Below are 21,192 nucleotides of genomic sequence, written 5' to 3'. Positions count from 1 at the left end.
GTAGATTAGTCTCGAATCTCGCTGCGATTCGCAGTAAAAATTAAAAAAAGAAAACGCACACATTTCGTTTGTGTGTTTTATTATTGCTCTCAAGTTTTATTCATCCATTCAAGCAACAAATTACACAAACTACACGTCGTGTCAAATAATTATCGCAGTGTCACGTGCTACTGTTGGCGACGTCAGAGCACAGTCGTCTACGTAGAGGAGCGATGTCACAGCACTACCATCTACGTAGGGCCATTCTCTCATGTACGTCATCCCCTCATTCTCTGGGCGCGCGGACGCGAGAAGAAGGGAAAGCAGCGTTCAGCTTGAAATTTGGCCCATTTACGCGGCGCGTAGCGTTGCAAATTTTGGCAGACGTAATCGTGAACGCCCAGTGCATGCATTGCGCTCGTCAGCTCAAAATTGTCAAACCTGGTGAGGGGCCCTTTAAAGGCGGAACCGCATGGCGCGTTTTTTGCGAGCGAAAGACGCGGCGCGCAGAGAACGCCGGCGTTGCCGTGATCGCAAGTGCACCCGCATGGAAAGAAAGCAGCGGTAGAGAGCAGGCGTGTGTTCGCGCCGCGTTTGCCGCGTTGTACTTTTCGTCAAAAGCGCACACCAACTTCAGAAGGTTTCGCCCATAGAGTTTCCTAAAATTAACTAGAGGGGACTCTGGCGCTGCAATCGTTCAGCTACCATGGGAATGATGGGTAGTACACAAATTTGCTTAGTCTTCGTGCTTGCGGCTTCAAACGTACTTGTGGCTTTGTTTATTGCTGTGTTTTGGCGTTCGTTTTGGATAAAAGAATGGACCGTTGTGAACTTTGTGACCAGGTTTGATTTGGTGAGCCTAAAAAAGTTAAAGTGGTGAAGTGGAACTGCTGACTTTTGCTGAACTTCGTTTTGCGACAAAGGCGATGCAGCCGACACGGAGCCAAACGGAGCCGAAAGAACGAAGGTTAGACAAATTTGTGTACTACCCATCATTCCCATGCTGGCTGAAGCGTCATGCGTTGCAGCTCCCATAGACACTAGCGCCAGAGTTCCCTCTAGTAAGTATTGTAGGAAACTCTATGGTTTCGCCGATATTCGTAGAGGTCAGCGTCGTCTGGTGGCATCGAAAGAAACCAAACACGCGTCTTCACCCCAAACTCTGCTTGGAGGACGAGCGGGTGACCCGCCGCGCGAGTCGTTTCTTTTTTCTGCTCCGAGTAGAAAGACGTGTCGGCGCGATTATGCGATGGCTTTCGTCAAAATCGCGCGCGTCCCTCTGACCGCACGTCAAACGCGCCTGAAATCGCTCCATGTGGGTGGGACGCAACGGCGCGATATTGCGATGGCGTTCGAAAAAAAAAAACAAAAAAAAACGGCGCGCGTCCCTTGAACTACGCGTCAATTGAACGCTGAACATTGAACATTGTTTATTTGCAGGAAAAAAATGCAAAGTTTCCCTGCGGGAGGCAAAGACTAAAGGCTAAATAGCCTGACGAGCTCTTGACCTCCTGATACAGTCTGCATCAGTGCCATATCATACACATTTACACATCAGTAACATACACATATACAAATAAGTGACATATTATACACATTTCAGTAGTATGATATATTACTTGCTTTTACATGCTATCATATTCACATTCAAAGAGATTTATACATTCAGAACACGCTTACTTCGGCATACATACACAAAAATGTTTTACATTTTAAAAAGTGGCTTCTTTCTACATAATATACATTCAGAATATATTTTGCATAAAGACAAAGCAATTTTGGAAGCAAACGATTCCGTTTTTGTGCCATTGTTCACTGCAAAAAAAAAAAAAGAATCAACTAAGTATACAAGTATTCCTAAATGCAAATGCCTATGGATCTACTATGACGTTAGTCGAAAGAAGAAATGATTTATGATAACATTTAAGTTGTTTAGTTTTACGTGTAAAGTCTATATTCGATTCGTGAAGGTTTAGCAATTGTATAATCTTATAATCAATAGCCTGCTTGCCATAGTTCGTGCGTCTTCTCTTGGTTTTGCGGGTAGAAGTTTTGAAGCCATATTTTGTTGATACAGTGCGTGGGAAGGAATCCTGTAGTTTATGTTTATGAATGTGTTGCATCAGCTTTACATTATATACTTCGCTAACAGATAGAATTTCATGTTTAATGAAGAGCGGCTGAGTGTCTAGGTCCTTCGGATGACCTTTATATTTTTCTATTATACGGAGCACGCGCTTTTGCAAGATTAGTATTCTATCGTAATTGGTCTTAGATGTTGTTCCCCATACAAGCATTCCGTATAGAAGTTTGGAGTAAAACAAGCTATAATACAATGATTGAGATAACCACGAAGGGAGGAGGAAAGCGATCTTACTCAAGCACCATACAGAACGAGCTAGATCTGCCAAGAGACTATTTACGTGCGGTGTCCATGATAAGTGCTCGTGAAACCAGACTCCCAGGAATTTTTGTGTGCTGGCTTGTTCCGAGTCGCTGATCATTAAATGAAATTACTATATTATCACTGATGCGCTTGTTAATGGGCCTGAAAATAATAAATTTTGTTTTTTGTGTTTAATTTTAATTTGTTTTTTATTAGCCAACCTGAAAGTTTCGAGAGGTACCTATTTGTTGAAGCTTCCACTTCCTGAATGGTGGAGGCTGTGAAAAATATACTTGTGTCGTCAGCGAACATATTAATTTCGGGTGTGTACTGAACCTCTGTAGTATCATTTATATATAAAAGGAAAAGCACGGGGCCCAAAATGGACCCCTGCGGAACTCGTTTCTTTTGCGCCTGAAATCGCGCCCTGCGGTTCCACCTTAAAACCTTCTACGAATGAATGTGAATGTGAAAGGCTATTTTAAACCATAGCGACATGGAATGAGCTGTAAGGCGAAGCGGTTACTTGTACGCAGTATGCAATGGAGTTTTCGAAATGCGAAAGCATCGCAAGAAGCCACAGCCTAGCGAGTACAGACAGCAAGATTTCCGCCAGCCACGATTACAAGCGAACGCGACTCGCGCGTCACCCTTCCGCCCGCCTTTATTTGTAGACCGGGTATGCTTGGCAAGACCATCGCGCAGTACCGGTGTGGAGTGCGCGCCTCACCCATCTTCACGCCTCAACTGCGCTGCTACTCGCCCGAACGGCGCAGACGCAGTGGACGCGTAGCACGCGGTGTCTTGTTTTAAAGCTTTTTCCAACGGAGCTGGTATTATTTTCGTTATGCCGTTACGCGTTCGCATAAGCTATCATCATCATGAATGGCATCTGCCTTTCTTGCGTGTGTAACGCAATGTGCGCCTGGCGCGCGCGCTTTCCAGAGAGGGAGACAGAGAGAAAGAGAAATAAAAAGATAGAGATAAAGAGAAAGATAGAAATAGAGAGAAAGAACGGGAAGAAAGAGAGAAGGAGATAGAAAGAAACAGACACAAAAAAGAGATAGAGAAAGCAGAGAGCAACTTGGAAAGAAAACGACAAAGGGAAAGAGACAGAAAAAGAAAGAGAGAGCAAGAGATAGAAAGAGGAAGTGAGAGATAGAGAAAAAGGGAAGAAAGTGAAAAAAAGAAAGAGTAAGGAAGAGATCGACAGAAATATGGGCGCACTGCGCTTATAACTCTCCGTCGACGAGAGCGCCCTCAGCGGCTGCGCACGCCTCGCTGGGGTGAACGAAGCTTCGGGGTACCGGCCAGCCGCGATCTTCGCGGCTGCTTGCTTGCGTTTTTGGTCACTTTTTGCTGACCGAACGTGGTTCCGCGATCATTCATCGGTCTCGCGGTGCAGCAGCTTGACTTCTTGTGCTTCCGCAACATTTACAATAATTCACCTTGATCGAAGATTTACCGCTTCTCGAAAGCCACTCTGGAGAAGAATAAATGTCCACGTTGGATTGAATTTGTTCGTTGCGACAAATTAGAATTTTGCTTTGTGTTCGAATAAGAGTGTTATCGCAGGGTCAGCTGGTCAGTAGTTGGAGCATTGTGTTAGGTCAGCCATACTTTCGACGCAATTGTTAATCAGAATACGAGCTCTAAAACGGGGTGTTTTAATTGTCTCGCCGGTAAAAAATCGCGGGAATATGTTTCAATTATCGTTCTTATTTTCGGGGCGCAACCTTGATTGTACAACCTAGAGCCCCAAGAAAAACACTGGAATCTGTGGCAGGCATTTCATGGGCAATAATAAGACCATTCAAGAGGAGCACTGTCACAAACGAGCGCGTTAACAATGCGCGCGCGCAGCCGCTTTGAGACGACTGCAGGAAATCATGGCGCCAGTTGTTCGCTCAACAAGTGCGTGCAACGAAAAAAAAGAAGTATCAAAAAACGCCACGAGGGCGCCTCCTCACCCCAACCGACAGTCTCCGATGAAACGACTGGCAAAGTCTGGACACATCTAGATGGAACAGATGATGCAACGCTGAGCGACGCCACCGCGAGTGGAACCGGCTAGAATAATCTCACTCTTTCCCTAGCTTTGGCTGTGCTGCACGCCGAAGAACCCACATGACACTTCTCGAACCATGGAGGGAGGAGATATAAGCGTGCACCGACGACGGAAGGTAGTCGGTCCGGAGATGGTGAATTTATGTTGAGTGTGGTGTCGTCGGCCAAGGAAGACGTGTTGTATAATGTATTGCAGTCAGTCAGTCGTCGATCTGGAAGAATCGAGTGATGACGCCGGGTGAGCAGTGAAGTGTTGCGTGAGTGTTTCCTGGAAGAGAAACATTCGGGACGACGACGGAAGGGGACAACGACGATCAGCGCTGGAGTTTTCGTGAGCGATTACTCAAGAGTAGCATTCAAGTTACGTTCCAATAATTCTGAACTGGATGCGTTTGATGAATATTCAGGACTTTCACTGTTTTTTAATAGTTTGTAATGCATGAGATTGCATTTGTAGCGCGCGATCCGTTGTCTTGTTCCCGTGTGTTAACGCCGTTTGAGTTACATTGTGAGTTGTAATTGATACCAGCCGAGTGTGCATGTTTGTCTGATGCTTGTACTTTCTTAACTGAGAATATATCTTGTTTGTATTATTAACTCTTGGCTTGGACTCGGTCTTTGCTCCACAACCGGCGTTGCTGGCGCACTAAAAGGACCTACTCTAAATTGTCCGCGCTTTCGTGGTGCGTTTCCGGGGGCCGACACGTCAGCCCTTGGAATCTACCTGGCGATCGCCACCCGACTAACGGGACAAGTGACAAGCACATAGCCTGGTTGCTGAAGCATTTCTTTAATTTTTATTTCCTTTACAAGAAGGCCAGAACAGCTGGCTCGTTTCTCTTGTGCAGGCACTGCCATGGTGGCTAGAAACTTCGGCCGATCTTTCAATTGCACTGAATGTGTCGCAAGGAAAGAGAACGCGCCCTTGCCCGCAAGAGACAACGCCGACGCAGGCAGCGTCTGCTAGCGAGTTTCTTGATTGAAAAACCGACTGCTCGCGCTGCACAACCGTTCACCGGCCACCCCGTATACATATAGGCACTGGATCTTGACCTGTAATGTAGTGCCGGTGGGAGAAATCTCTTGTGCGTAGTTGAACGATAAAGATTGGCAGCGCGCACGTTAACTAAAAGCGAACTGCGGGTCTCAGTGTCTAATCTTTCTTCTGTATCTCATTGCCCATTGGCAGTGAGTTTGCTGTGTGAAACATCGGCGCACACTGCATGCTTCACCCCTCCACAGGTTTGACGTCAGTAGGGCTGAAACACCCTTCCGTACAAGCTTCGCCCTTCCCCAATTTTTTTTATTGCGATAGCAATTCTATGGACAGTCTCGGCTGGTTTTTGCCGTCCCCGTCGCCGCCGTCATGCACCGTATAGGTATAAGTATGTATACTTACATATATAAAAGTCCCAAAGAAAAACATTTGCAGTGGCTTAGCTCCGCTATGCCAGGATATACGTAGCGTTAGCAAAGGTTCAGCTGATTATTCTTAGCTCTCCAGATTGTCTAGGATTATTAGCCTTCTTCTGTTCATTCTTCGTACGCTGAACCGCTAATTGCCAGGCAACTACTTCGTGATCCGATGAGATAAGCTTCTCGGCTCTTCTGCGCCGTTGAGCAGCATTTGCGCTCTCCTTCTCCATGGCGTTACCCGCCTGAAAACGCCAGTCAGAGGCGATATCAAGCGGTTCCAGCACAGTGTCAGACGGCGACTGCTCAGCGAAGTCGAATAGCTGCGCGCGCGTGGGCGCCAATACGTCTGCCAAGGCTACGTCACTCCTCTGGAAAGCGCAGACCGGCGGTGGCGGAGTCTGCGCGCGAGCCGGCGCCAGTTTGTCTGCCGCGGCTACGACGCCACTCCTCCCGAACGCGCGGACAAGCAGCGGCGAGCCGCGCGCGGCGGTGGCGGAGAGCGCGTGAGATGCCGGCTCCGGTGAGCCAGCTGTGTGACATCACTGATTCTCGCGCATGCGCAGCACGGCTCATGACGATCCACGCGAAATCGGCTCCGGCTAGGCAAGTGTAGCTAACGCTACAAAATAATCTAGCAAAATGCTTCCGAAGCGCGGAATCGAAACAGCAACCTCTCGCTACGCAGCGCGTGGCGCTAGCCATTATGCCACAAAGAGCAGATCCTTCAGGTAGCTAACGGCAAGCGTTATATACACACCCTCTACCGCTAGCACGACTCGGAGACGGCAGGCGCTTATAGGCGTTTCTTCATTACCACCGAGATGGCGCGAAGAGCGCAACGGGCGCAGGGAGCCTTCATGTGCGCGCCTCCGTGCCTCTGACGGAGGCACGGAGGCGCGCACATGAAGGCTCCCTAAACGGGCGCACTTAAAAGTCGTCGGCCAGCTAGCTCGCTTCTTCTAATATTTGCGCAGGGAGAACCTTGCCCTTCCGCTGTCTACTCGCGCGTTATTGGCCGCGAGATCGAGCGGAGTCTCCGCCTGGCGGCTACTGGCTGAAGCACGCCTAGTGTGGATTGCTCCATGCGCCGTCTGCTAGCCGCGTTGTGTTTGCATGTGCGCGTACGTCATGCAGGGCCTCAAAAGGCGGTTTGTTCCGTTGCGTTGGTGTAACTTTAACCGCTCGTACGTATGCCTAACAACATGTAAATAAGCATTTGGCCTTGATCGGCTTTATATGTACTGTAATAAGATCAGTGAGTGCACTTGTCGAGAGTGCTGTGTGTAGTTGTCGTACCGTCCGTTCACTAGAGTCATATCAGTGTAGGTGCCGCTCTCTGGTTCAAGCGCTTTGCAAAGTGCACTTGGCGTTGTCCTAAAGATGAGAAGTATTAAATCTCATGTGAATATAGCCTTTTAGCGGTTCGGTGGTTAAAAAAAAGGCTCTCATGCACTTGCGCGTTGTGGTTAGGTGTATAACTTCGGGACTGTCGTTTATAGGTTACGCGACGAGTTTTAGTTGCGTACGGTCCTGGTCCCACTGCAGATAAATATTTCTGTCAAGTCATGTCTGACACTTCGGTACTTAAATTGTCCCATAAACGAAACAGAAAATGGAATGACACGGAAATCGCAAAACTGTGTTGCCTTGCTCAATTATAACTTGTGGCGAAATGTATACAACGACACCCGTGTACTTGCGAGGTAGCTTATGCCTGTCAAATTTGCGCTGTGGCAAGTTCAGTGTCGGAAGTGCGTCAGGCCTCAGTCTCTTCCGCGAAAACCCTTAAAAAAAGAGAGCGAGCGAGAAAAATATATTCATCAAGACAAGCAGTGGCGATAAACTCGCTCGCGCATATTCATCGCTTACATGGCGTGTGAGGGCTCATAAAACGATACCCTTTGCTGTGTACCAGATCATGCATACAGACTTGCCGCGTTTCGGTGCACGTACTTGCCCTGCGCAATACTGAGAACTGTTCTCGCGGCCGTGTAAACACAATGGAACATGCGCGAACTACAAAAGGGCTCGGGGACTCTCGTTTAAACAGACTCATAGCCAAGCGCGAACAAACTTTTCATTCACAGCGCAGACGGTACATAAATGACAAAGAATAAATTCCATGAATTAATTTTCTTCTTTCTCGATTGATTTTCGCTTAATATTCCTGCGGAAGTGTAGGAAAATCAAAGCACAGGGAAGCTTCCTCGAGAGTTCGCTTACTGCGACAGTCTTCACGCTCGTAGTGCACAGCAGCAACAAGCCTATAAATATACATTAGCGAAGTAATCGCTTACTCACCATTCTTTCTCGTCTGCGAATGCGAATGCACCGTCGTCGAAGTGCTTGCTGCACACCATCGCGTACTTGGAAGGCGTCCTGCCGTTAGGAAGCCTAACGAGCCACAGTCGGCGACGTTCCGCGTCGGTGGGATAAAAATGGAAGCTTATCCCTAGCTCTGTGCAGTATGTGCGGCATTTTGGCACCGAACAAAACCTCACCATCGATAACAAAGAGTTTTCTACGGGTACGGAACACAAAATCACGATGTGAAAACAGAAGCCCCGTGCACTTCTACACACACCACACGAAACCAGTATCCACACTAGCGGGGTGACGGCGCTGCCACCTATAGGTCGATCTCGCCGCGAATACTCGCGGTCAACTTTTCTCGGCAATGAAGGGAAAGCTTCGGGGCGGAGCGTCTGCACATGTACTGCTACGCGAAGTAGTTCGGTATGGCGCGCGTCTCGTAAAGCCGTGGAAAGTGAAGGCTAGCGTTGCATTTCGACGCAAACGCTGCTTAGCGTCTAAGGTGCGGGTAAATGGCGCGACTTTATCGCGCACGCAAAAACGCAAAGTGACAACGTATAAAGTAAATTAAATACATATATCTCGCTTGTGATCGCTGTGTTCCGTCTCAAAAAGCTACATGTAGAAAATGGAGGAGTATTTTATATATCACACGCGGAAAATACGGAAGCACTTGTGGGACTACATTCATTAGCGGTAGGATACGTGCATTGTGGCTCTGTAGCCTTCGCTTCATTGCCAAGAAAAGTTGTCCGCGAGTATAGTTGCTGCCGGGGGGGCAGATGTTTATGCAGCGTAGCAGCGCTTCCATCACGGGCCGCTTTTTTTCCCAACTCGTCTATATTGCGAGAACGGTTAGCTGCATCTGGACAACACGTGTGCTTGGTGATTGATATCATTCTGGGAGCGTGGTTGGCTATCCCTAATAACAAGGCGGCAAACAAGCAAAACGATTATGCTCAACCGCCGCGAATCCAAAGCTGGTGCTCACTGCTGACGGAGCCATTTGTAATAACCTTACAGCATGACTAAAGCGCCTGTGGTTTGTGGTTCTGTGTGTCCGGTTTCTCTTTTCGCGCTACATGACGATTATTATTTCGTTTGAGCGACAACAACTGCACCAGCTTTTCAGGAAAATTTATTTTATCTAACTTATCTGGACGGCACACTTATTTCCATTATATTACATCACTTCGCTTCATTTTTCAGTTAACGCCGAACCTCATTTCCAAATATAAAATCAGGTGAATATCTAGAGCTATAAAGAAAGACTAGAAGAACTGAGAGAGAGAGAAGAAACTTTATTAACACTTGGCCGGCAGTTTGGTCTTGGTGGCCTCAGATGGCGGCGCTGAGTCCCTGAACTCGGGCGGCATCTTCGGCCTGCCGGACGGCCCAGAGCTGGTCGTTGAGCTCCGAGCTTCTGAGCGCCGCATCCATTTCTTAAAACACAAGGTAAAGACAGCTGTAGGTGGATAGAAACATGGAGGACAAACAGTCAGAAACAGCATGAAGTTACATTGACATGGAAACTGACTCTTCCGCCGTCGCGGCCAGTATGCGCGGTGGCTCACGGGCAAAATTTAGCCTATATGATGTCTTCAACATTAGTAAAACTGCTTGCTTAGCGGTAATTATTATAGGCAACTGGCTAACGGAGGAATCGCCAAGCCAATATCTTCAGATCAATCAAATCGTCCTTCTGCACTTTTTTATTTGTTCCCGACAGACACTGCTATTCGACCTGATTTCTAATTGCTTTCGCTTGTACCGCGAAATAAGCGATGACGGGGGGGGGTTCGAAATATGTCACCCATCTTAGCTCGTTAAGCTTATCAGAAACTGTCCCCATTGACTGGACAAGGCCTCTGATATTTTACGTCGCGCTATGCACTGTTCGAGCTCAATGACTACAAATTAGGATTCTCCTACATTATGATTGAAGTGTCCACTGAAGTAAGTAAAGTTGTAATCGTACAGTGGGGACGATTTGGAGCGCGAGGTACATTATGCGAAAGCTTCAATTACAATGTTGACATGAACCAGCGAAGAAAACTATGTGAAGTACTACATATTATCTACGTATTGCAGTGAAGCTGTCCGCTTACACACGAACAAGGAACCACTATTCTGTCACCGCCTTCGGAGCCGAACCAACAGGGACAATAATGCCGATGTCTTCTCTTTCAGCACACAGACAGAAAAAAGCTTTGTCATTGAGCAGTTCTATAACTACTGCTTCTAAACTCAATATATCTTGTTACTGGAAGCCGCTAATCTATTATTTCCTCAAGGCACGCTCTACCTTAAATTGAAATTTTGAAGGAAAGAAATGGAAATCATGTTAAAGCTTAACATCACCACATTATAAGCAACAGCTTCTACCAATCTTTCCATGATGGAATAGTCCCCCTTCTGTTTGCGATATTAAAGAACGACGGCAACAAAGGTGTCGCCTTAACTCGGCGAGATGTTCATGCGGACACCATTTCAGAACAGGTAGCTGCATTTCTGCCGTCATTTATAAAGTCTGAAAATCTTCAGCGCGAGCACCAGCGTTGGATCACAAAACGCGAGAAGAACGCTCGTGGGAAGGCGCGCCGTTGGCTAAGACGCGGAGGGGTGCGAGAGAACGCCATCGCCTGAACAATATCCAAGATGCCTTTCATGGGCCCGCTAATGCAAACGACGGCTTTTGGTTGAGCACCTTACCAAAGTGATGCGCTTCACCTTAAGACACCCAGCGACCGATTATAACGAATAATCATAAACCACCGGGATGGAAGAGGGGTTCGACAAGACTTCGTCTTGCCCGACCCGACAAAAACATACCACAAGGCGGCAGGTTCGACTGCCCATTTTCGATGCAAACAGCCAAAGAGCAATGCAATGTGAACGAAAAAGTCTGGGCGGCTCAGTTTCCGAACCAAGCTGCCTCATCAAGCCAGGAATACTTTCGGGAGAGGGGTCCGAGGCAACCGCCCATACGGTACGGCCAACAACTAAGGAAATCGCTTCGATCTGCTAAGGCAACAGCCTCCACAATCACTACCAAGGAACGACATTTAGCACGACGAAGGGCACGACGAAGGACATACTAATACAAAGTCTCACGAGCATCATTCTCAAGGTAAGCCAATTACAGAATCAGAGATAGCTGGGCGAGTTGGTTTGGGTTCGTAATGAAGGGCCCCCTTGTCGCTTCATTATAAGCCAATTATTTCGAGGCATTCTCAGGCAAACAATTTTTCGATTCTCTCTCGCTTCACGCGAGAGAGAATCGCAGGCACGGATTTCATCTTCCACACATGCTGCCAATGTGAATGTAACAATATCATCGGCGTGAAGCACGGCGGTGGTGAACGTAGACCGTCGCATCGCGCACCTTGAGCTAAATGGACCTGTGCACAATTTCAAAACATACGCAGTCCACCATCAAAACTTCTACTTAGTTGTTGTTGACACTGTTCTGCCGCGCTCTCCCATGGAACGTTTACTAGACGACTTGACAGTACGGACGCACGCAGTTCAAACATGCCAGGTCGGATGCTAGACAATTATCTACGGCACTCGCTCTATTCACCAGTGGTTCCTTTCTCACATGCGTTTGTTTGATAGAAGGACAAACACAAGTCTGTGCACCAATTGCACCGCTCAAATATGCACCGAATGATTTCATGTGGGACAACGCCAGGTTTCCAGCCCCCCCCCCCCTCCCCGGACGAACAGTGCAAACGTCCGGGCTTAAACGGGTCATGAAGCACGCCTTGGGCTTGTTGAAAAAACACATCCTGCGGAAAGCTGACACGGCTATGAACTGTTCTGCCAAATATTACTGTCGTGCGTGCCGCGTAAAGGCCACAAGCGGAGCGCAAAGTTGCCGTTTCCTCAGGCGCCCTCTTTTCAAACAGAAGTCGGTTCTCACTCTCGTCGGTGGGCGGGGCGTCTGCACGTTGACGTCCGGATCTGCTTGTTTACGTCGCAAGAGACATAGCATGCTTATTGGCCAATAGCCGACATAAATCAAGAGCGGTGTTTGGATCAGATGCGCTTGTTCCCGTTGACCCTGTTTACAATAGTTGTTGTAGTTAAATAAGCAGGCTGAAATGTGGAAAAACTTCGTTGCGAGTTTTCAAAGAGATGACCCACTTCCGGTAGAGGCCAACTGTCGTCAGCTGAAGTCAGCACGCCCGCCCACCTTCGAGCGTAACCAAAATTTGTCCTCACTGCCTTTTATGTATCGCAGCCTCTTGTGCCTCGCTTGTTTCGATTAGTTTTGAATACCATAACTGGCCTCAAATCTTACAACACTTGCGTGTGGCGTTGAGTTCTAACGCCACGGATCTCGTGCTGACTTGATCAGTGCGTGCACAGATCGAGTTGCAAGCAAGTTCTTAATTACCCGGCCGAGAGCGGTCCCTCGTAAACCATGAGGATTGGATTATAGCTGAGGGTTTTTAACACTATTATTCTTTCGACGGAGAATGCGCACGATCACTTAGCCTTTGGATAGTACACTTCACGTCAAAGATATCCCGAAGTTGGATTCCGCGGTAAGGTCAACCTGAATTCCACTGTCGACTCACTGAGAGTAATTTTGCTTCCAGTCGTCTTCAAAGAACAACCATCGGCCTGTGTTTAAGCTACATAATTTGTGGGGCGTCATGCAGGCCGAAGTGAACACCTTCGGCTCCGAATTCTTCGGTTCGTGGTGTCGTGCCGTTATAAAAATGACAAACGTGTGCCCTCTTGAGTGCTACTCCATATATCAACAATACTTCGCTCGCCCGAAATTCGTGGATACCAGCGTGACAAAGGTATCTTCAGTTGGCCGAACGTATCTGCATTCCACGGGCGTATGCTGTTGGGTAAGTTTAGTAATTTCTTCCGCGAGCTGCACGCGTCCAGTGGCAGCAGCGTGTTCTGAGCTGTTCTAAGACCGCCTATGTTTGCATTTTAGGGGTTTTGGCCAGCCGCCGCGCAGAACCCCTCAGAGACGAGGACGAGACGCTGAGCACGGCCGCTCGAGCTCCCCGTGCACTGAGCAACGCGTCTTTATCATTGCAAGACTCGGCCGCGACACACTGTCAACGGGCACTGCAGAGCGCGAGCGGCGAGCGTGCCCGTGTCCATCGTTCTCTACTACCGTCGGCGCGCTCGCGGCTGCTGCTCTCACATCACATAATATTTACACACGCAGACGCGAAAGTTACAAGGATATTGTAACGCGCCTACACTAGGTGCATTTAAAGCACGCCTACTGTCGCGAGCTGCGCACGCAGGGCCAACAGCGCCTTCTGAGCAGCTGAACAATAACCTATTTCCGCAATGAGCACTTATTTGCAATTCGCGCTTTATCGTGGCATACAGTGGTTCTCTCTAACTCATATTTTGCATTTAGTTGCTTTCATACTCGTAGACTACCTGCTATCTTACTAACTAACCGATATTATTAGGCATCACACCACCGCGTTAAAGCGAATGCCAAAAGCGTGCCCCGATGTCAAGCTAATCTAGTAACGTTGGTCAAGCCCATCCACAAATTTACCAGTGACATGTCTCCCGCCAAATAAAAAAGTTAATGCACTTGCACCTCAGCCTTGTGAACGTCCATGTGTACTTGGCACTCCCCTGGCATAGATGAAGCAGTACGAATTAAAAAAAAATATGTATTACAGTCCTCCTCAATGAAACAGCTGTTCTCCAGAAAATAATGGTTCGCTTGAATTGCTAGTATACTATATTCACAGCAGTAGACAGTTTGACTTGTTCACCATTCAGAATGTTACATACATTACACAGAAACACGAGGACTATAGCAAATAGGTACAAATCTGGAAAAACTCGGTCATATGTGCACTCCCTCGTCCACTTGCACATTATGTTGAAGTTCACTTATACAACAGGCACCTTAAATTATGCTGCGATTTATGAAATATCACCCAACCTACGTTAGAACACAGTGATGACTTGTTACCTAACTCCCTGTCACCTATTTCTCTTCCACAATGTGTTATAATGTGTAAATCATCTGGTCTACTTGTTTGGTAATAAAACACAGGCCGTTACATTGAGCGAGCACTGTTTCACCAATTTGTATTGCATGCAGAAGTTCATTTCTTCCATTCGCATGCACGACAAATAATCATACCTCAACTGATACAAGAAACAGTGCTTGCACCATTTTCTTGTAATCAAAACAGTAGCAGTTCTCATGTCAGTGTAAGAATATGCATATTTCCATTTTTGTGCACAGAACCTGCATCCAGTACTGAACACATGGAACAACATATACAGTACAGCCCAAGCACTATATATAATTCACAGCAGTAAAGCAACATGAAAGTAGTGTGTAAAATCTCCTCATAATTCCTATTGATATGTGCACTTCACAGTGCCAGTATCTAAGCACAATCCAAAGAAATGGAATGCACAAGGAACTTGGTTTCAGCCTACACATGAAGGCAACTAAATTAGTACAATTAAGTTAGTTTTACTTTTGAGAAATATGCGATTATGTAGATAGGCATGTTGTAGTATTTTTATTGCATTAGTTTGCCCTATGGCATCAAAACATGTCGCACATGATCATACAGTTGAGTTTCCTGAAGAAAAGTCTAAAGTTGATTGTAGATCCACTTGCCACAATTTATAAAAACATTGAGCACTTCCCACAAAATGAGAACGCTGCCTTCATATATTGCTGCGCATATTTGCTCACAGATATCTGAAAACTAACGTAAATTTCTGGAATAATCCTTGGGAACTTGTCGGCATTATCACATGACTAAAATATACCAATATTTCTATTATGCATAATTAGTACATCTATGTTTACAATATATCCATGCCAGATAGTGCCATCTCCGACTTAACGTTCTTCATATATAATTCCTCACTTCATGGCTTATGCATAATTACCACATTGAAAATTAAGGCCGGCATTATGGCTTCATTATCAACTTGATTGTCGGCAATCATGTGCCCAAAATAAAAAAAAATCCTATAAATAGTGGCTGATGGCTTGGAACACTGGATCCTAGGACTTGGTATGCCATGAGGTTGAATAAAATTGGACCACACACTTATAGATGCTGTAAAGCAGTCAGGACTTAAGTTCATAGTAAAATAAAGTGGGAAAACAAAACCACAACACACATAGAAATGAAGGGGACAGGACGACGCAGTACTGGCAGCTGAAGTTTAACACGTGCTGGGGTTTTTTAGACATGTTTTTACTCTTTCTGCGACTGCGTGATTCTTTAATTTTGTAGTTCTGTCACACTGCGTGTGTATATCTTTCTGTGGTTTGCATTAAAATTCAGTTGCTAGTAGCGCATAATCCTGTGCCTTTCATTCTCATTTCTCTGTGCTGTGGGGGTTTTTTCCTCAATTTATTAACTATGAATACACATCAACTTGCCCAACTGTGCATTTTAGGACAAAGATTGCTGAATGAAGCCGGTTCCACTAAGTGTCATTTTGAACAATATGGAATTTTCAAATGCACGTGCTACTGGAAAGGTTGCACGCAGTATCATGCATAACACTCTGCATCAATACCAGTATTTGCCCAAATGCTGTAAGATGTAAGAAATGTTCGCGATAGTGTACAGTGAGGCACAGTGGAGTGTTCCCACAATACACTGTCTCATACACAAGCGGTGCGAGCAACTCATGATGCTTTCCCGGAAATGTCTTCCTGAAAATGATACAAAAAGAATTTCGTTAAGCTTTCTGTGTCCATAAAAATGAATTTCTCGCCAAGGACTCACACTTAACTATACTTATTGCAGACCTTTTAACAAAACGTGAAACAAATGGAAAATTGGGAGGCTGATAAATAGTTCCTTGTCAACTTTTCAAGTACACAAGCCGAAAAATACGCGAAGGTATAGAAATGCGAAACAACACCAGAAGTGTTACTCTTGTCTTGCGTACCACCATCCGGGTAGATTTCGATGTCAGTCAAGTTAGCATTACAGGGTAAATGGGTGTGAAGTTCAGTGCGGTTCACTTTGTATTTAAACACGTTGGACACTAGATTCTTGATCAACCACAGCTGCTCTGTTTAGGACTGGTTATTGGGCAACTTGGTATTGATTCATGGCAAAAATTAACAGCATACTTATAATGAAGACAAAAGAAGACCTGGACACAATATCAACGTTTTCACCTTGTCAGAAATTGTGTCAACAGTGAGAATACTGTGTACAGATCATAAACTCTATGGCAACATTATTCAAAACAAAATAACGAGAGGGAAGAAACAAGGTTATTCAACAAGGTGGTTCAGCAGGTTCAACTGACTTTCAACTGAATTATATCAATGTGATTAAAATAGCCTTGCATAACTAATACATAACCTAAAGGCTATGAATATGCATATGTAACCTTGGCAAGTTCCAGTGCTGATATGTGACTAATGAAGTGACAATACCATAAAATGCATGTTCTTCACAACACACACTGTCATTTAGCGGATGCCTGTCACATCATATGGCCATAATTATGTTTCATCATATGGTCATAATTATGTGACGATTATGCGACATGTCAACGTGCACAAATTGACATCGAGACGGATGATCAAGACAAGCAAATCAAGCATGAAAACATTATAAACAGAAACAAATTTGGCCTGAATGCACATTTCATTACATAACAACGTGATAATAGCGGCTTTTTTTTTTGCTTTAGTGTATGCTCCTTGAAAGCACTCTGCTTCATTTATGCTTTATTGCAAGGAAGGAAATTATGTTGTACATACATCTTTTTCCAAGGCGCACTCGCGCATCGATTGGCTGGCCATGCGAAGCATGCGTTATATTCAAAGGAGTTTCTAAACACGCATTACACATCGTCGCTATGTGCGCTCAATGACTTATCTTTCTTTCTTTTTCGATTTTGCATTGCACTTTTCACGCGACGCAATGTGCAGAACGACACCTATAGAGCCGCCCGAGCGATGATAAGGACGCACGAACAGAGGAAACATGTATTACTTACCATTGTGTTCCCGATGGTACCACGAACGCAGCGTGCCCATCATCTGCTTGGTAATATACACAGCGGCAGGCTCGCTTGAGTCGCCGGGATATTATTGTCACACCATATGCCACCCGCAGTAAGACCCGCAGTAAGGCATATTGCACTGTCGTCAAACCACGCATTTCACGCCCAGCGGCAAAGAGCAGGCACAAAACGCGCACACACACCGATACAGCTGGGCAGTTCAGAAGCGGCGTTCACAAGGCCAAGGTAATCCCACGACGGCTTTGCTTGAGCATTCCGCACGCTGCTGGGGCCAGCCTAAAACGACTGTCTTCTCGCGTTTTTTTTTTCTTTTTTGCTTTTTCCCCTTCGCGCGCGCATACGACGCGACGCTTTCTGAAACCTCGCTTGTATTCCGACGCGTCTGATTGATTTCCTCGCTCTCGCCGACAAGCATGCAGGCGGGATCCAGCCGTCCGAAGGTTGAAGGGCATTTCATCTCGTTTCCTACCGTTCACAGCAGCGGCTTAAAAAAAATCACAGCATATCCACGGAGTGAATGACGATGAGTGGGCGAAGCTGCGGAGGTTCATCGGTAAACCGTGAATCTTCCGTGAATTCTGCCCAGTACATCATCACCGACGTGAGATCGGGCGCGTTTATACTAAAGGTTCGATGAGTTATGACGACTTGCAGCTCACTTTAATTTTACATGTACGCTGTGAATTTTCATTGTTTAGAAAACCATTGCTTTAGAAAACATGTGGCGTCTTTCGTTAAGCAGCTAGCGTCTTTTCGCTTTGCTTTAGAAACATCTGGCATTCTTTCGTTTTGCTTTTACAAAACATCTGGCGTCTTTCGTAGGTTTATTTCATCAATCAACGGCGTTTTGAACAAAATTTTTATTGTTTAATCACGCACAGGAGAAATCTCACCAGGCACTACCTTGGAGGTAAACAATGGCTGCTAATGGGAATGAGAGACAGAAGAAGTCGGCTTTTAGCTAACACTTACACTTCTACTTCTACTAACGTTTCCTACTGGAACATGCCAATGGCTGCTAATGGGGAATGAGAGACAGAAGAATTCGGCTTTTAGTTAACGCGCACGCTGCGAATTTTTTATTGTTCAACAACGCACAGGAAAAATCTCCCACCGGCACCACCTTGGAGGTCAAAGCGTAAGACTTGTTACGCACTACTACTACGACTACGACTACGAGGGACGAACGGGTGCCGCCTTAAGGAGCTTCGCCCCTAAAAGAATCGCGCTTTCTTATAAAATGCGGAGCATTTCTTAGTCGCACCTGCGGCGTCGGCCGCCATCCACACCCCCACTGCGCATGCTGGGCTCGTCTTGTGCCGGCAGCAAGCCTCTCCTCTCCCTCCCTCGCATGCTCGGCTCGTCTCGTGCCGGCAGCAGGCCTCTCCTGCCCCTCCCTCCCTCGATAGAACGCCGGTGGTCTGTATATAAGCGGCGGAGCGCGCGTTCGGAATTCAGTCAAGGGTGCCTTTACTTGGCCTTCGCTTGACTTGACGCTGTGCTTGACTCGAGTAAATGCGATGGAAGCAACAGTACCTTCAATCAGCGTCCCACCACTCGTTGAAGGCAACGTTACCCCACCCTCACCGTCGTCGGCGTGAACAACAGCAAGCAACGCAGAAGACAAGGCTGCGAAGAGACGAGCATACGACGCTGAACGCAAGCGTTTGAAGCGATCTGCGGACCGGGAACTTCGTGCACGAGAAGCTTCTGCGAGACGGCAACGACGGGCTGCGGATCCTTCACTCGGAGAACGAGAAGCAGCTGCGAAACGGCGACGAAGGGCTGTGGATCATGAGCGTCGTGCTCGAGAAGCAGCAACCGTTCGTGAACGTCGAGCAGCGGATCCATCACTCGGGCAGCGCGACGCTTCTGCGAAACCCAATAACGCAACATTCACGCGATACTCAAACCACTCTGCGACACATTTACTCGAGTTCCCCCCGTGGGAAGATGCGGGCGACATTTTTTTTTTGCGTCGCGTTTTCTCCGCACGGGATTTTATTCCGTGCGCTGATGCAGGCCGCCTTGGCCAGTTCCTTATCTAAAAGCGTATACTGAGTGTACTACATGCCGTGCAAATCGGCTGCATCGAGGGCTTGCCGGCTTTTCCTTTTAGTTTAATTTTGATTTGATGAAAAAATGACATAAGCGAAGTAACGACAGTACCAATGCGAAATATCAATATCAATGCGGCATAAGCAAAGTAACGACAGTATCAATGCAAATAGATCGCGTCAGCGCTTACAACCCAGACGCGATAGACCGCGCTGCGCCGCGAGAAGCAGCCGACCGGAACTTTTAGTGTCCAGCAGCAGCCGTCTACGCGGAAAGGAAACCGCAAAACACTGAAGCGAGGTGACGAAGGCACTGGGCGGGGCACCTCGAACGGCGCTCCCTCTCTCCTCCGGAATGAAGCGAGTTGAGAGGAAATTGGGAGGGTAAATATTGCGATCGCTATATCTCCGGTCCTTTAGCTTTTCGAAAAATTCTTTCGGCTATATATTCCTGGGAAGGGTCCGACTCATTCCAGGGTGTCTTTCACGCCAAGCCCGAGGAGTGGTTCATGACCCCTTAAAGAAATCCCACCCGCAAAAAACGTTAGCGTTCCGTGTGAGGGGAAGCAGACTAATGGCGCAATCTTTTACACGTTGTTTGACAGGGCGCTTTATCTCGCAGCACGCGATTGGTAGAGGCTAGCACATGTACGTTGGACGGTCAGGCGTAAGAGCAGCAACCAAAAAAGGCAGTGCTGTCAATCACTTTGTCGACGGCTATGCAAAGACGGGCAAAAAACGGAGCGTTACACCGTTCTGTCCGATAGAACGGATATAGAACGATTCCCGGAGGATCTGGATTAAATTGAAACGCAAGCGTTCGGGCTGGACAAGCCCTCTTTGTGTTTCGCATAATTCAATCCCGAGCAGAAAGTTTGCGCGAATCGCCACCAGTGCCACCATCAAAGGCCTCGTGAAATAGCCACACCACTTAGCGCCCAATCAAGATATAAACGCACAGACATTGTTAAAGTCATCAGGCTCTTCAATTACGAAGTTTGAAACACAATGTGTCCATATAACGATATTCAGTTACAATAACTTGATATTTATTTACGCTGAATTTAACATATGGATAGAGAGATTTGAGAGATTTGAGATTTGATTTATTTTCTGTACGTACAACAGAAAAAAACGAAGCAAAAACAACAGGCTACATAGCCTGACGGAGGCTTTTGCTCCGAAATACAGTCTGTAAAAAAATAATAATATAAAATAAAAACTAAAATAACATGTCATACACAACTTAGACACAATTAGAGAACATCATTTTATACAAATACAGTTTGCAAATTCTGATCAGACATATAATCATCACAAACATAAAAAAGGAACAGGACGGTAAATAGTACTGAGGTACCTAAAAAACATCGTTATCGCAATATATGCAATAGGTGAGGTAAAGAAAGCGTCTGCAGACACACATTCCTAAGCAGCTTGAACAAACAAACAAAAAAACAAAAGGAGACAAAGAGTATAACTGTACTCTAAGCAGTTGGGACACATAAAGTAATGAATAATCCAAATGTCTGTATTATGCGTCTTCAATGCCATTGTAAAGAAGAATTTCCTTAAACTTATGTTTGGAAGTTTTCTTATTTAGTTCAACTACGTCATTCAGTTTGTTGAGGAGACTCGGTATTTGATAAACAATATGTTGTTGACCATAGGTTGTTCTAATTTGCGGAGTTCTTATACTATGTGTACGGAGACAGTACTCAGCACATCGAGAAGAATCGTACATGGGGTATAGTTTATTATTTTGGATATACAATAATATCTTAGAATAATATATTTGGTTTGTTTGTAGTATGAGATATTTAGAGAATAACGGACGTGCGCTAAATCCTTGCGGTTGACCGTAATATCCCTCGAATATTCGTAGTACCTTCTTTTGAAGTGTAAGTAATGTCTTATAGTTTTGTGCTGTCGTTGTTC

This window comes from Rhipicephalus sanguineus, chromosome 9 (assembly GCF_013339695.2).
Source record: "Rhipicephalus sanguineus isolate Rsan-2018 chromosome 9, BIME_Rsan_1.4, whole genome shotgun sequence".
Lineage (NCBI taxonomy): Eukaryota > Metazoa > Arthropoda > Arachnida > Ixodida > Ixodidae > Rhipicephalus > Rhipicephalus sanguineus.
Note: the sequence above shows the minus strand (reverse complement) of the source record.